Source organism: Triticum aestivum, chromosome 7B (genome assembly GCF_018294505.1).
Source record: "Triticum aestivum cultivar Chinese Spring chromosome 7B, IWGSC CS RefSeq v2.1, whole genome shotgun sequence".
NCBI classification, from domain to species: domain Eukaryota; kingdom Viridiplantae; phylum Streptophyta; class Magnoliopsida; order Poales; family Poaceae; genus Triticum; species Triticum aestivum.
In genome coordinates this window covers 99,034,683-99,048,786 of record NC_057813.1, presented here as the reverse complement: position 1 = coordinate 99,048,786, position 14,104 = coordinate 99,034,683, and the positions used below count along the sequence as shown (strand labels likewise).

At 45.4% G+C, this 14,104-nt stretch overlaps 1 long non-coding RNA gene across 1 annotated transcript; it reads left to right on the top strand.

Moving 5' to 3' along the window:
- Positions 1-3,371: 3,371 nt before the first annotated feature.
- Positions 3,372-5,010, top strand: LOC123161833 (uncharacterized). Its single transcript, XR_006480905.1, has 3 exons — positions 3,372-3,749; positions 3,825-4,165; positions 4,951-5,010. It is a non-coding gene; the product is annotated as an uncharacterized lncRNA (long non-coding RNA).
- The last annotated feature ends 9,094 nt before the right edge of the window (positions 5,011-14,104 follow it).

Here is a 14,104-nt window from a genome sequence, read left to right as displayed (position 1 = left end):
GGGAGTGTGTTTTACAGGGGGTACGAACCCTTGTTCCAGAGGAGGGGAGCGGCTTATATAGAGTGCGCCAGGACCCTAGCCCACCTCCTTTATAGGGGTTCAATGTTCATAAAGATATGACGTTACTGGTAACGCCAGATATAAAGTGTATTAATTGACCTTTAAGACCACAAAGTGAACGCCTGACCGTTGCCGTCTCGAGTGACTCCTGGTCTTATGTAGGTCGAGTGGTTTCTCGTATAGTCGAATGGCTTCGTCTTGGTCGAGTGATACCAGGCGGGGGGGTATCCGAGTGGGATGACCGGTCGAGTGGATTGCACTCGACGCCTCCAATTGGTACTCTTTGTTGTTCCTTGAATGTCTTCGCTTCTAGGGTAGTGACCTTGGGTAGGGCGTATAGGTCAGGCCTATGACCCTACCCTAGGTCTATGGCATCATCATGTCCCTCTCACGGAAGCTAACCTGCGCCTCCACGAGAACCAAATATGTTCCTCTCATGGAAGAAAAGCACAGGTTTTCCCCTTTTTGAGAGGCATAGATCTGCCTCTCACGGAACCTAAGCTATGCATATGTGAAGCAAATCTGCGCCTCTCGCAGAAACAGAAGAAAAGCGTTTTTCTGCACAATTGTTTTTTGAATTCTTTCTCTCCAAAGCCTAGAAAGAACTGAGCAAAAACCAAAAAGCCATTAAAAAATAGAACCATCTACAATCCAAAACGCATACACAAAAAAAGTAAAACAAAATCCCGAGGGAGCAGCCAATACGCGACATGTGGCGGCTGCAGAAAGTACGCTCTCAGCCCACCACAAGTGATTCTTGCGGCTCCAAGGGATAACCCTTGGTTAATTACTCCCCCAAATCCAATTTGGCACTGTATTAGGTAGCCTTGCACACCCTCGACCGAAACGGACTGTTCCATTTAGCGTTGTAATAGTAGTCTTGGTCTTCTCGTGTTTTTTTATCTCACCGGTTTTTTATTCCAATTTTGTTTTTGTCCCTTATTTGGCTGGTTTTTATTGTGTTTTTTCTCTTTTCTTTTCTTTTTCTATTTTTCCCTTCTAATTTTCATGAATATTTTCCTTTTTCAAATTCATGAACTTTGACTAGATTCATCAACTTTTTTCTTCAATTCGTTTACTTTATTCCCTCAAAAATGTGATTTTTTTCCAAAATCAATGAATGTTTTTCCAATATGAAATTTTATAAAAATATTTGTGAACTTTTTCCAAATTTGTGGAGTTTTCCATAATCGATGAAATTTTTTTGAAACCTTTTTTTTCAAACAATGAACTTTTTTTAGATGCATGATTTTTTCTCATTTCTAAGATCTTTAAGAAACACTAAAATTCAGGACTTTTTATTAAAAAATCAAATTTATGAATTTATTTTACATTCTTTTTTTACAGAAGTCAAACCGATCAACTTGATAACCGTTCATCCGGGCACGAAGGACGGGGAGTGATAGAATGAGCGAACTGCTGACGTAGATGTGTCGGCCCATGCAGGAGGCGCGTGTGAGCGATGGTTCGGCCACCTGGCGCTCGAAGCGCTGAAAAGGAGCACTCCATGATTTTGCCGACACCGTCACAATCCCTAGTTGTACTCATGGCTCTTTCGGCAGCTAGTGCGGTAGCTAGGCACTTCCTATTTAGCGCTCCAGGCGCCCGTTTGCATGCATTTTGCAAACGGGCGCACATAGACCTCCGCGTTGGGCCGGCCTAACTCCTCATTTGTCATTCGGCTTTCTTAAACACAAAAGATGGCGCACACCGAGAGAATCGAACCAGCAACCTCCTGTTTCATGGTACACTATGCTAACCACTCGACAACTTCAGTGGAACTGATAGGTTACATATTTTCCTTATTTTCTTGTTCTTCTTTCCTTTTTTTCATTTTTCATTTTCTGTTTTTTTTCTTCTTCCTTATTTGATGATTTTTTTTTCAAATTCGTGATCTCTTTTCAAATGATCAACTATTTTCATTTTTCAATGAACTTTTTTGAAAAATGAACAAGTTTTTTTCAAATTCGATGAACTTTTTTCAAAATCGATGAAGTTTTTCTTCTTAAAATCGATGAACTATTTTCATTTTTAATGAACTTTTCTTGAAAATCGTTAAACATTTTTGTAATTTTTTGACCTTTTTTTCAAATTCAATGAACTTTTTTCCAAAATTGCTGATTTTTTTTCAACTCAATGAACTTTTTTCTAAAAAATTTCAATTGATAGACTCTTTTCGAGGTTGCAATCTTTTTCAAAATATACTGAACGTTTTTTAACAAATGAACTTCTTTGGAATTCATTAAGTTTTGTTGAATACATGAACTTTTTCGGTTTGGTGAACTTTTTTTTAATACGCGAACTTTTTGTGCATGTTCATAAACTTCATTTGAAATTGTTTGAACATGTTTTCAAATAATTCAAAAATCTAAATGTTACAGTGTAATGCAGAACAAATAGCGCGTCTACGTTTTCTGTTCATAAGCGATTTGCGCTTTAAATAATCACTAGCAGTAAGTTGGTCGAGTGGTTAGCCTCGCTGTGCAGAAGCTCGGCGGCGTGAGATTGAATCCCTGTTGAGAGCAATTTTTTCGGTGTTTTTTCATGTTTCACGGATGTAGGGTGGCCCACCCAGACGATGCTGCGAGCGCCAGTTATATTGCGCGGCACTGAATGGTCCCCGGTAGCTGTCAAGCAAATGATCACATGCAGTTTGATATTAGGCCGGTGTAACGCTCCAGATACAACTTTCCATATTCGTAACTCCGACTCTTGCCTTTTCCGGAGATGTGATTTATTATTTCCTTCGTGGTTGGGTTTTTGTCTGTTGTTTTGCATTTTGTTCTTGTTATGCATCTCATCTCATAGCATCATGCGCATTGCATCGGCATCATTTTCATAAAACTCGCATCCGTTTGGGTTTCCCCGGTTCTCTCCGTTGTCCGTTCGGAATCCAGACACACTCGCACGCGCCCGCGGCACCTCCGAAATATTATTTCTTAAGTGGCATAAAAATATTCTCGGAATGGGTTGAAACTTGTCGTGCGGTCTTATTATAGTGTAGACAGAGCGCCTGCCAAGTTTCATCGCAGTCGGAGTTCGTTTGACTGCCCAACCGTTAAATATATAACCGCGATATAGTCGGTCTAGCGTCAGACGTTTTCGGTTTTCGGAAACTGTTGCCGGGCCTCTCTTCTCTCCTCTCCTCTCAGCTCGAGGCCTCTCTTCACAGCCCACCTGCAGCCACCTAGTCCCCCTCTCTGTCCGGAGCGCACGATCGCGATCTGAGGGTCCGAAAACCCCTCCTAACCCCTCAAACCCTAGACCCCTGCCTATTTATACACCCTCCCCATGCCATTTTTGGCCTTCTCCTCCCTCCTCCTCGTTTCCCGCGCCGCCAGCCACCTCCTATCTCGCAGCCGCCGCCCCCTCCTCCAAATCCGTGCCTGGCCACTCCACCTCCGCCACTTGTCGCCACCGCCGCTGCGTCCCGGACCAATCCGGGCGCGACACGTCGCCTCCTAGCGCCCCGCGGCCAACCCCAGCACGCCGTGCGTCCTCCCCCGCGCCCCACTTCACCGCGGCCCTGCCAGGCCCATCTGGGCCCCGCCGAAGCCCGCCCGAGCCCGTTCGCTGCTCGAGCGCCCCGCAAGCCCCTGGCTCCCTCCTCCCACTCGATCCCGAGCTGGATCGAGACCGCCGCCTCACGCCTCCCGCCGGCGACCCGGCAGCCCCGCCGGAGCCAGCAGGTCAGCGCCGCCCCGCCCCGCTCTCCCTTCCTCTACTCTCCTTCCTCCTCTAACCCCCCTCTCCCTCTGCTGCAGCGCCACCATGGTCTCCATGGAGCTCGCCGCTGCTGCTAGTCGCCGGCGCCAGAGCCCTCCAACCTCCTCCCGCGGCCGGATCCGGCACCGCGCCGCCCTGATCCGCCCGTTCCCGGCCCTTCGGCCTTGCCCCGCTCGCCGGAGCGCTGTCCCGCCTCGCCGGCGCAGCGCCGCCGCCTCCCTTGCGTCGGCCACAACGAGCAGGAGCTCGACGACCGGTGCCCTGTTGACCGCTTCGACCCCCCTGTGGGCCGGCCGCCCCTCCCCTCCGGCCCAGCGCGCCTCCCAGGCCCAAGCTGGCCTCGCTTGGCCTCTCCATCAGCCTGGGCCTTAGCCCATGGGTGAGCTGCCCAACGCCTGCCCTGTTCAGCCCCTATTCCAGATTCGGCCTGCATATATTTTTTTCCCTGCCTGCGAATTTTGTCATTATCCAGTGATTTAACAGATTTGCAGAAACCCCCTTTAACTTCATGCATTTAATAACTAATAAACTGTGCATCGGATTAAAATAATTTAAATATGTAAAATGATCAGAAAATTGTGTAGATTAATAATATGTCACTTTCATCCATGTTTAAAATATTTAAAATTGATGTTTGCATTAATTTGCTTAAATGCCATGCTAAAATGCTTTATTTCATAACTAAATAACCGTAGCTCCATTTTAAATAAACTTTATATGTAAATGGGGTGAAAAAATGCCTAGATTAACATGGTCCACTTTATTTTCCTGTTTAACAACAATAAAATTGTGTTTAGGGCAGAACAGTACCAAATCCATAATTTGCATATGGGGATTTTCCGGAATTGTTGTTTGTTACTTCCGGCCTCATTTAAAATTGCCTAGATAGGTAGTTTGGTTATACTTCACCTCTTGCCATGTTAATCAACATTTAATATTGATGTGTACCTAAACGAGATTAAACTAAATATGTCAATGTGGTGTTTCGTCAATATGCAACTCGTTGCATATTGAGCTCCATTTAATTTGTAGTATTGTGTGTTGCAGTTTTCCATGCCATGCCTCATTAAACCGGACATGCATCATACTTGTTTGTGCATCATGCCATGTTTATGTGATGTTTGTTTACCATGTTGTTTGTTTCTTTCCGGTGTTGCTTCTTAGTTATGGTAACGTTGCGTTCGTGAATATTTGTTCGACTACGTTGGTTCGTCTACTTCATGGACTCGTTCTTCTTCCTAGCAGGATTTCAGGCAAGATGACCGTTACCCTGGATCTCACTACTATCATTGCTATGCTAGTTGTTTCGTTCTATCGCTATGCTACGCTACCTATCACCTGTTTATCGAGCCATCCCATATTGCCATGAACCTCTAACCTTTGACACCTTTCCTATGCAAACCGTTGTTTGGCTATGTTACCGCTTTGCTCAGCCCCTCTTATAGCATTGCTAGTTTCAGGTGAAGTTGAAGATTGCTCCATGGTGGACAGGATTATGTTGGGATATCATAATATCTCTTATATTATTAATGCATCTATATATTTGGTAAAGGGTGGAAGGCTCGGCCTTATGCCTGGTGTTTTGTTCCACTCTTGCCGCCCTAGTTTCCGTCATACCGGTGTTATGTTCCTGGATTTTGCGTTCCTTACGCGGTCGGGTGATTTATGGGACCCCCTCGACAGTTCGCGTTGAATAAAACTCCTCCAGCAATGCCCAACATTGACTTTTACCATTTGCCTCACCACCACCTATATTTCCCTTGGGAGTAATTAACCCAAGGGTCATCTTTATTACAGCCCCCCGGGCCAATGCTTGTCTAAGTGTTGGTCCAAACTAGAGCACCGTGCGGGGCCATTTCCTTGGAAACTTGGATTCGTCGGTTCCTGTACGCTTCGCTTATCCGGTGTTGCCCTGAGAACGAGATATGTGCAGCTCCTATCGGGATTGTCGGCGCATCGGGCGGTCTTGCTGGTCTTGTTTTACCATTGTCGAAATGTCTTGTAAACCGGGATTCCGAGTCTGATCGGGTCTTCCTGGGAGAAGGTCTATTCCTTCGTTGATCGCGAGAGCTTGTCATGGGCTAAGTTGGGACACCCCTACAGGGTATAATCTTTCGAAAGCCGTGCCTGCGGTTATTGGCATATGGGAATTTGTTAATGTTCGGTTGTAGACAACTTGACACCAGATCCGAATTAAAACGCATCAACCGCGTGTGTAGCCGTGATGGTCTCTTTTCGGCAGAGTCCGGGAAGTGAACACGGTTTCTGGGTTATGTTTGATGTAAGTAGGAGTTCAGGATCACTTCTTGATCATTGCTAGCTTCACGACCGTTCCGCTTGCTCTCTTCTCGCTCTTATTTGCGTATGTTAGCCACCATATATGCTTAGTCGCTGCTGCAGCCTCACCACTTTACCCCTTCCTTTTCCCTTTAAGCTTTGTTAGCCTTGGTACCCATGGTAATGGGATTGTTGAGTCCTCGTGGCTCACAGATTACTACAACAATAGTTGCAGGTACAGGTTATGCGATGATCATGACGCGAGAGCGATGCTTGCTTGCGTTGAGTTCTTCTTCTGCTTCTTCGATCAGGGGATAGGTTCCAGGTCGGCAGCCTGGGCTAGCAGGGTGGAAGTCGTTTGAGCTTCTGTTTGTGTTTCATCCGTAGTCGGATGTTGATCTTATGTATTGTGATGTTGTATTCGAGTGGCATTGTATGCCTTATGTATGTATCCCCATCTATTATGTAATGTTGATGTAATGATATCCACCTTGCAAAAGTGTTTCAATATGCAGGTCTATCCTTGGTGGGACCTTTAAGTTCCTTTTGGATAGGGTCGCATATTGGGCGTGGCAAGTTGGTATCAGAGCCTCGACCGACCATAGGAGTCCCCTTGATTGTTGGCCCTTGTTGAGTCTAGAAGAAAACTATTTTGAGTCTTAGGATTATATATATCGAAGAGTAGGATTCTTTTTACTCCTCAGTCCCTTCGTCGCTCTAGTGAGTTCTCTTGACGTAGATGTTTTGACTTTCCTCTCCTCAAATTTCACTCAAATTTTTTTTAGGATCACGCGGGTATCTTGGAATCGTTCCGATGGTTTTGTGACGAGAACATTGTTCTTGGTGCCTCCTATCTATTTATGTGGCTTTGACCCGGGGAGTCGAGCTCTGAGGTGTTGTCGTCACAATTTTATCGTTGCAGTTCTGGAATACCTGAGATTTGCCGACATCGAAAATCTCTTTTATGCAGTTGTTGGTGAGATAACCCCGATAACCCAGTACTGGGGCGAGCTCGGGAGTATTGCCATAACTCGTATAACGGATGCTTTTCGAAGGTTGAGGTACACGATTTCCGAAGGTTTCTTGGTTATGTGTTGACGGATGGATACAGCTGGATGTAGGTATTGTTAGTTTGGGTGAGATATATTGCTTCCCCTGTATCCCCAACACCAGATTGCATAACCAGAAAGTTTCGGGAGTTTTATAGGTGGGAATTCAAGTAGCTCTAGTTTTATCTTTCCAACAGACACATGATACGATATGGGATCTATCATATGTTTGTTTCCGGCTTATTCTGCAAGCCAATCCTTTGTTTTGTTTTATTTGTGGTATTCGAGTTGCTTCGAAGTCAAATGTTGAATCCATACCTTTCATAAAAGGTGTTCTCATATTGCTATGTGAATACTAATCCTTCTTGATCATCGAGGTTGTCATGTTAATTCTTTCCAACCGGTGTGCTTCTTTCAAGTGGATCCGATCATTTCAACATTCGCAAGATCATCTCTAAGTTTTCTCAACGGTGTTTGTTTCATCCGTCCTCAAGTTGCCTTTGTTTTCCCGCCCTCCCACCCTTTTCTTCAAGGACTCAGATTTCTTAATCAAGTATCCATTTATTCATGTGAAGTCTCATTCACTCTTTTCAATCAATGTTCTTATCCGGTGATTTCCCAAGAAGATGCTCAACAATTTTAAGTTCATCATCCTTCATTGTTGTTTCTTCTCCGGTGGATCCAATTCAAGCTTTCAGTGTTGATCATATTCCTTTCCTCGTGTCAAATGCTTTCTCATGCCGGTGCACCTCTCAATCACTCACCTCTTGCTATTCATGTGTTCCAGAGTGTTGAAGATATCTCAGAAGACTTGAGTTTCCATTCTCAATCCATTCAAGATATTTTGAGGTTGTTATCTCATTCAAGCTATTTAATTCTACCGGTGCAATCCCCCCTTTCAATCAATTGTTCAACGGTGTATCTTTTCAGTGGGCCCTAACCCACAGGTCTTTTCCCAGGATCTTACCTGACTCTTCTAATTTTCCGGGAGCCATTCCCAAAGTCTTTCAAAGTTTGACGTAAGAATGAATTATCATCAGTCATATGTCTTTCTCCAAGATCTTTCAAATTCTTTTCATCGTTGGCTCAACCCCCTTCGCTTTTCATTCTCCCGGAGTATCTCAACAATTGTCATGGTGGTTCTCATCATCATTCTCAACATTTGAAGACCGAAGAAGAGTTTTTCCTCTAAATCTTGGCCATTCTCTTGAAGATTCATGGTTCTAGCTTGATGCCATCCTCTCATAATTGTTTTCGATTGTGAGAATTTTTTTCATCCATCCGAAGCAATTCAAGAGACTTTTCAGATTGATTCTCCGTAGCCCATCATCTCAGAATTATTCATTCAAGCTTTCAGCTCTCGTTCTCCAAATCTTACCGGTGCACCGTTCAAATACCTTCTAATCAGTTCATGATTTCTTTGTTCTCATGTATCTAAATCCCCTCAAGTATCTTCATTCGTTTTCCAATTCTTCCCGGTGTTTCTTTATCTTTTCTTCGTTCATTTTCAATCCTTACGGTGGTTCGTTCCAGATTTCTCTTCCCTCGTTATCGTATCAATTCATTCGTTCTTTCGTTGTTTTCAATCCCACCGGTGGTTCCATCAATACCTTCTGAAGTTTATGCTATATCTCTCTTAATTCTTTCTATGAGAATAAGTAGTATGCCAAATCTGTTGCTTGTCATCAATTTAAATTGGTGAAGGATAAGCATACAATAAATCTTATTCTTATTTCCTTGAGGTGATTCAATTCTTTTCTTCCGGAGATTGTTCATGATGAAGTAATTCTCGGTTCTAATATTCATCTTTTCTTTCCAGAGTTCCAAGTTCTCTCGGTTATATCATCTCAAAGCTCCATCTAAATCATTGCGAGGCTTCACCTTGTGTTTTCAACTTCTCTTTCTTTCTATCATCCTTTCATTACCGGAGTTCTTCATGGAAGCTCTACATGATGGTTCATCAAGGATTTAATTTCTTCTTGAAGTGTTCATCGAGATTCTTTTTAGAGGGGTTCAAGTATTCTTCATCTTGCATTCCAAAGTGCAATTCTTTCTACCTTATCTTTTGAGGTGGTGTTATGTCACTCTTGACAATTTCCCTTCGTGATTCATATGTTGTCAAGAATGAGGTATTTTAAATCCATCATTTTCTCTTTGTTCAAGAGATCTTTTCGACCAATCAACTTCTTCTTTGGAGTTATCTTGGTATAGATTTCACCTAAAGCCTTCCCTAAGGAATGTTGCTATTTTGGTGACTATCAATGATCCAAGTTCTCCTCCTATCCTCTCGGCGAAAGGAGTTGTCATATCCATGTTGACCTCAATCCAATCTATTGTTTCCGTTAGTGGCAGAATTTCGCCTCAATTTTGAGAAGTTTTCCATAAGCCCACTACAAGCTTATTCTTTTCGTTGTTGGTTTTCCAACAACCCCGTTGTAACCATCTTGGAAGGGTGCTTTCCAAGTTCATTTGTGGCAGAAATTGTCATTTTCTTCTTCGTCCCTTTATCACAACAATCTAGCTTCTATTCTTTCGTCCCGAAGGCATTGTGATGATGCTCTCTTCACCCATCACCTCGTTTTGTCAAGATCATGTTATTTTCTTGCTTATCCATTTAACCGGAGTGTTGTGTATTCATTCGAGTTCTCTCATCTTATCAAGTTTTGCCTCCTTCCTCAACCAGAGAGCTGTCTTAAATCTTTCTTACCCCTTGTGCCATTCTTATAATAGTTTCGAAGGTAGTGTGTTGTTGATCTCATCAAGTATCCTCTCATCTTGTCAAGTTCATGTTCAATTTCTTCCATTTACAGTCAAAATTATATCATTCTTATTCATTCTTATCTTGTTTCAACCAGAATGGTTTCAATTCCTTCTTGTCCATTGTGCTCGTCATTCATGTCTTTGCAACCTTCAAGTTCCCGTAATGTTCCTTGTTCGTCTTTTCTAACGGATTGTTTGCAATCTCGTTCATCTCTAATTGCTCAACCTCTCAAGGTTCGTGGTTTCACTCATTGGTCGAAGAAGCAACTTAGTTTTACCGCTTATCTTCCTCTTCCTTTTCCCTTCGGTGCCATCCTAGATCTCGGGACGAGATCCTCTCGTAGTGGTGGAGTGTTGTAACGCCCCAGATACAACTTTCCATATTCGTAACTCCGACTCTTGCCTTTTCCGGAGATGTGATTTATTATTTCCTTCGTGGTTGGCTTTTTGTCTGTTGTTTTGCATTTTGTTCTTGTTATGCATCTCATCTCATAGCATCATGCGCATTGCATCGGCATCGTTTTCATAAAACTCGCATCCGTTTGGGTTTCCCCGGTTCTCTCTGTTGTCCGTTCGGAGTCCAGACACACTCGCACGCGCCCGCGGCACCTCCGAAATATTATTTTATAAGTGGCATAAAAATATTCTCGGAATGGGTTGAAACTTGTCGTGCAGTCTTATTATAGTGTAGACAGAGCGCCTGCCAAGTTTCATCGCATTCGGAGTTCGTTTGACTGCCCAACCGTTAAATATATAACCGCGATATAGTCGGTCTAGCGTCAGACGTTTTCGGTTTTCGGAAACTGTTGTCGGGCCTCTGTTCTCTCCTCTCCTCTCAGCTCGAGGCCTCTCTTCACAGCCCACCTGCAGCCACCTAGTCCCTCTCTCTGTCCGGAGTGCACGATCGCGATCCGAGGGTCCGAAAACCCCTCCTAACCCCTCAAACCCTAGACCCCTGCCTATTTATACACCCTCCCCATGCCATTTTTGGCCTTCTCCTCCCTCCTCCTTGTTTCCCGCGCCGCCAGCCACCTCCTACCTTGCAGCCGCCGCCCCCTCCTCCAAATCCGTGCCTGGCCACTCCACCTCCGCCACTTGTCGCCGCTGCCGCCGCGTCTCGGACCAATCCGGGCGCGACACGTCGCCTCCCAACGCCCCGAGGCCAACCCCAGCGCGCCGCGCGTCCTCCCCCACGCCCCACTTCACCGCGGCCCTGCCAGGCCCATCTGGGCCCTGCCGAAGCCCGCCCGAGCCCGTTCGCCGCTCGAGCGCCCCGCGAGCCCCTGGCTCCCTCCTCCCGCTTGATCCCGAGCTGGATCGAGACCGCCGCCTCACGCCTCCTGCCGACGACCCGGCAGCCCCGCCGGAGCCAGCAGGTCAGCGCCGCCCCACCCCGCTCTCCCTTCCTCTACTCTCCTTCCTCCTCTAACCCCCCTCTCCCTCTGCTGCAGCGCCGCCATGGTCTCCATGGAGCTCGCCACCGCTGCGAGTCGCCGGCGCCAGAGCCCTCCAACCTCCTCCCGCGGCCGGATCCGGCACTGTGCCGCCCTGATCCGCCCGTTCCCGGCCCTTCGGCCTTGCCCCGCTCACCGGAGCGCTGTCCCGCCTCGCCGACGCAGCGCCGCTGCCTCCCTTGCGTCGGCCACAACAAGCAGGAGCTCGACGACCGGTGCCCCATTGACCGCTTCGACCCCCTGTGGGTCGGCCGCCCCTCCCCTCCGGCCCAGCGCGCCTCCCAGGCCCAAGCCGGCCTCGCTTGGCCTCTCCATCAGCCTGGGCCTTAGCCCATGGGTGAGCTGCCCAGCGCCTGCCCTGTTCAGCCCCTATTCCAGATTCGGCCTGCATATATTTTTTTCCCTGCCTGCGAATTTTGTCATTATCCAGTGATTTAACAGATTTGCAGAAACCCCCTTTAACTTCATGCATTTAATAACTAATAAACTGTGCATCGGATTAAAATAATTTAAATATGTAAAATGATCAGAAAATCGTGTAGATTAATAATATGTCACTTTATCCATGTTTAAAATATTTAAAATTGATGTTTGCATTAATTTGCTTAAATGCCATGCTAAAATGCTTTATTTCATAACTAAATAACCGTAGCTCCATTTTAAATAAACTTTATATGTAAATGGGGCGGAAAAATGCCTAGATTAACATGGTCCACTTTATTTTCCTGTTTAACAACAATAAAATTGTGTTTAGGGCAGAACAGTACCAAATCCATAATTTGCATATGGGGATTTTCTGGAATTGTTGTTTGTTACTTCCGGCCTCATTTAAAATTGCCTAGATAGGTAGTTTGGTTATACTTCACCTCTTGCCATGTTAATCAACATTTAATATTGATGTGTACCTAAACGAGATTAAACTAAATATGTCAATGTGGTGTTTCGTCAATATGCAACTCGTTGCATATTGAGCTCCATTTAATTTGTAGTATTGTGTGTTGCAGTTTGCCATGCCATGCCTCATTAAACCGGACATGCATCATACTTGTTTGTGCATCATGCCATGTTTATGTGATGTTTGTTTACCATGTTGTTTGTTTCTTTCCGGTGTTGCTTCTTAGTTCCGGTAACGTTGCGTTCATGAGGATTCGTTCGACTATGTTGGTTCGTCTACTTCATGGACTCGTTCTTCTTCCTAGCGGGATTTCAGGCAAGATGACCGTTACCCTGGATCTCACTACTATCATTGCTATGCTAGTTGTTTCGTTCTATCGCTATGCTGCGCTACCTATCACCTGTTTATCGAGCCATCCCATATTGCCATGATCCTCTAACCTTTGACACCTTTCCTATGCAAACCGTTGTTTGGCTATGTTACCGCTTTGCTCAGCCCCTCTTATAGCATTGCTAGTTTCAGGTGAAGTTGAAGATTGCTCCATGGTGGACATGATTATGTTGGGATATCACAATATCTCTTATATTATTAATGCATCTATATATTTGGTAAAGGGTGGAAGGCTCGGCCTTATGCCTGGTGTTTTGTTCCACTCTTGCCGCCCTAGTTTCCGTCATACCGGTGTTATGTTCATGGATTTTGCGTTACTTACGCGGTCGGGTGATTTATGGGACCCCCTCGACAGTTCGTGTTGAATAAAACTCCTCCAGCAATGCCCAACATTGACTTTTACCATTTGCCTCACCACCACCTATATTTCCCTTGGGAGTAATTAACCCAAGGGTCATCTTTATTACAACCCCCCCGGGCCAATAATTGTCTAAGTGTTGGTCCAAACTAGAGCACCGTGCGGGGCCATTTCCTTGGCAACTTGGATTCATCGGTTCCTGTACGCTTCGCTTATCCGGTGTTGCCCTGAGAACGAGATATGTGCAGCTCCTATCGGGATTGTCGGCGCATCGGGCGGTCTTGCTGGTCTTGTTTTACCATTGTTGAAATGTCTTGTAAACCGAGATTCCGAGTCTGATTGGGTCTTCCTGGGAGAAGGTCTATTCCTTCGTTGATCGCGAGAGCTTGTCATGGGCTAAGTTGGGACACCCCTGCAGGGTATAATCTTTCGAAAGCCGTGCCTGCGGTTATTGGCAGATGGGAATTTGTTAATGTCCGGTTGTAGACAACTTGACACCAGATCCGAATTAAAACGCATCAACCGCGTGTGTAGCCGTGATGGTCTCTTTTCGGCAGAGTCCGGGAAGTGAACACGGTTTCTGGGTTATGTTTGACGTAAGTAGGAGTTCAGGATCACTTCTTGATCATTGCTAGCTTCACGACCGTTCCGCTTGCTCTCTTCCCGCTCTTATTTGCGTATGTTAGCCACCATATATGCTTAGTCGCTGCTGCAGCCTCACCACTTTACCCCGTCCTTTCCCTTTAAGCTTTGTTAGTCTTGATACCCATGGTAATGTGATTGCTGAGTCCTCGTGGCTCACAGATTACTACAACAACAGTTGCAGGTATAGGTTATGCGATGATCATGACGCGAGAGCGATGCTTGCTTGCGTTGAGTTCTTATTCTGCTTCTTCGATCAGGGGACAGGTTCCAGGTCGGCAGCCTGGGCTAGCAGGGTGGATGTCGTTTGAGCTTCTGTTTGTGTTTCATCCGTAGTCGGATGTTGATCTTATGTATTGTGATGTTGTATTCGAGTGGCATTGTATGCCTTATGTATGTATCCCCATCTATTATGTAATGTTGATGTAATGATATCCACCTTGCAAAAGCGTTTCAATATGCGGGTCTATCCTTGGTGGGACCTTCGAGTTCC